A 3,265-nucleotide genomic window follows, 5' to 3' on the forward strand; every position below is an offset into this window, starting at 1 on the left:
GAAGCTCTGGGAAACCAAAGCGCACGAAACCCAAGAAACCACATTAGGCACGCCATAGTGAAACTTCTCACGACCAAAGGCAACGAGAATATCATAAAAGCCGTCAGGAAATAAGAGACATTACCTTCAAAGGGACAACAGCGAGCCTCGTGGCCGACTTTTCAAGAACACGAAAGCCAGCTGTGATCAGATGTTAGGGGGGGATTCTCACCTGGGCTGGGAAAGATGTCAGGCTCAGACTGAACTCATCTGAGATGCCCTTGGTGGTAGATTAGTAATGTCTGCCACGTGCATGGAAGGAAGGCGTGACAGCAGCCATGCCACCTGCTGGCTTTGGCTTCGATGTCTGCCGCGATTTCCTCCCCTGGGTAATCGCAGAATGCCTCCTCCTTCCGAACCACTTTTCGGGTACAGGGAAGGAATCCAGAGACTTAAAGAAGATTCCGGCCACTCAGTTGCAAACCCGAGTAGCAGAGTTTTGGCTATAGGAAGGTTTCATTTCATATCCTAGTGAGTTCTGTGTGACCTTGAGCATGTCCCTTTACCTCCCAGAGCATCATTTTGTTCAATTTTAAGGTAGTTTCAATAATGGTACTTAATTTGCAATGACACTGGAGTTTTCAAGGAATGGATGCATGGAAAACATCAGACACAGACTCTGAAACACAATAGGTCCTCAAAACCAGTAGCTGCTCCTGCCTTCTGCACAGGGGCCGTGGGTCCCCGGCTGGCTGCTGGGTTCCTACTCCTACAAGCAACACTTTTTCCTTGTCAAGCACCTACGTTTGTCAAGCGCCTCTGTTGTTGAAGGAAACATGTCGGGTGGTGGGGACCACGAAACCCATTACAGTTCTTGAAATGCATGGTTTTTACCATCGAATGGGCTTTGAGAACAGTTGAGGCATCAGAGTGAGTGTTTTTCCTTTGACTCTTGGGGTTTTAAAGAGCCAGTGCACCTCCTGGGGAAGAGACATTCACAGGGACTGCGTTTTCCTTCGGTGAATTCAGATGTCCTCCTCTGGGACACGTTCAGCAGTAGCCACCAGTGTCCCAAACTTCTTCCGTCGAGGAGGCCAGGGTCTCTGTGAGGATCCAGAAGGATTCTTCATGCCTGAGACCCATTTGGGTTATCACCCAAGGGGATTGCAGTCCATTCCTATCCCCAGCTCTGCCATCCCCACCCCCACTGCTTACGCCGTGGCCTTATCCAGTATCCCTTTCCCCCTTACAGGTGTAGTATTGACCAAAGAGAGTGAAGCAGGACATTCCAGTTTCCCAAAGGGCCTGGAAAGCTTGTTGGCAAACAGGGAGTTTTGCGATGTCCTCAGAGTGGGATGACAAAATGCCCCAACGCGTGGTTAACTTAGAGGAAGCGTCGTATAGGGAAGCGAGAGGGGGTTTCGGGTCAAATCCCGGCCCTGCTCCTGGCCGAGGGGTCTTTGCCGGTTCCCCCCGTCAATGAAAATGGGTTAATAGTGCAGCAACATTGTGAGTAAGAACAAAGATGCGTCTCGAGTGCTTAGCCCAGTGCAGGGCCATATTTTTGTTATTAGTCAGCGTTGCATGTTCAGGGGATCTGGAAATCCCTGCCTCGGGAAGGCCTCCCCCCGCCCCCGCCGCCCCCATGAGCTCTTACCCAAAACATGCATTCATTCCCAGCCGTGTAGGGACTTGATGTAAACCCACCCACTTTCCTGTGAACAGAAAACGCTAACAGAATTTTGGCCCCGAGAGCCGGTTCCGCAAAAGTAGTAAAATTGTTGTGGTTAAGCCCCTAGAACTGTTTGGGAGGCCTGAGAGGTCTTTGGGGGAGCCAATGGGAGTGGCTGGGCCGACCTCAGAATGGAGCAGCGGGAAAGCTGTGCTAGCATTTTGCACTGTCCAGCTGCACCCGGCTGGGCTCCGCTTCTGGGGGACCGGGAAGTCAGGGAGGACGGTTCCTCGACTCTGCCGGGGCTGGGGTCGGCATCTGGGTTTACAGGTGTGCCACAAACCAGGGCGTGGCAGAGTTGGCCGGGCGTCTGACAAAAATCTGTGACCTCTCACCGTTCCCTTAGCGAGGATATGTCACTTGGAGGTGACTGCACAGGCAGGGACAGTTGTCCCTGGCTCCCCGCAGCCAGGTAGGGCCATGTGACTGATCCTGCCCGTGCAATATGAGTGTGTCCCTCCTGGGCCGGGGATTTTAAAAAGCAGTGGGATTCTTTGACATTCTCTTTCCCCTTTGGCGATCGGCTGCCGAGGACCTTGAGGTCCCCAGGGGAGGGGGAGGTAGACCCACAAGATGTAACCTGTCTGGGTCTCTGAGTCATCATGGCGGGGAATACCCCTGGACCTACATAAAAAATAAATTTCCGGGGCGCCTGGGTGGCTCCATCGGTTAAGCGTCCGACTTCAGCTCAGGTCACGATCTCACGGTTCGTGGGTTCGAGCCCCGCGTTGGGCTGTGTGCTGACGGCTCGGAGCCTGGACCCTGCTTCGGATTCTGTGTCTCCCCCTCTCTGCCCCTCTCCCACTCGCGCTCCGTCTCTCGCTCTCTCTCAAAAATAAATAAACACTAGAAAAAAAACAATAAAAAAGAAATTTCCATTGGGTGGAGCCACTAGAAAGTTTCGCTGTATTTGTTACAGCAGCTCGTGTTGCCCTGATACACCATGTTAGGTATCCTTAAATTCAACAGATACCTAACCCTCCCGCTCACGGTGACCTGGGGCTTCTGGGATGGCAGCTCCAGTGCCCTCTGCCGCACCCCCCTACTCCATCGGCTGTATTTTGTCCCTCTAAATTTGGACGAGTGAAAATACCAACCGCCCCAGCTGTTGGTGAAGATGTGGAGGACCTGGAACTTTCCTACGCTGCCGTAAGGAAAGTAAAACATTACAACCTCTTTGCAAAACAAGCTGGCAGTTTCTGAAGCATACACCTGCATTAGGACCCAGTCACTCTGCTCCTGGGATCTGCCCAAGAGAGACAAAGGCATATGTGGGCACAGAGACTTGCACACGTGTTCACAGCAGCTTTATTACTAGTCACAAAGTGGCCACGGGTCCCCCAGTATTCCCCAAAGCCCCGCTAAATGTCCTGCCCGCGGTTTCCACGAGATGTCCGAGAATACCCCGGTCTTCAGGCTGCACTCTGCATTGAATCCTGTAGAAAAAGTCCCGAATCTTCTGGCCTCTCTCCATGTCCATCTTGGCTTCTAGTCGAAGCCACCGACATTTCCCGAAGACGGTGACCACGGCCTCCTCTCCGGTCTCCATGCCTT

This window comes from Puma concolor, chromosome D3 (assembly GCF_028749965.1).
Source record: "Puma concolor isolate L17-30 chromosome D3, mPumCon1.1.hap2, whole genome shotgun sequence".
Classification (NCBI taxonomy): domain Eukaryota; kingdom Metazoa; phylum Chordata; class Mammalia; order Carnivora; family Felidae; genus Puma; species Puma concolor.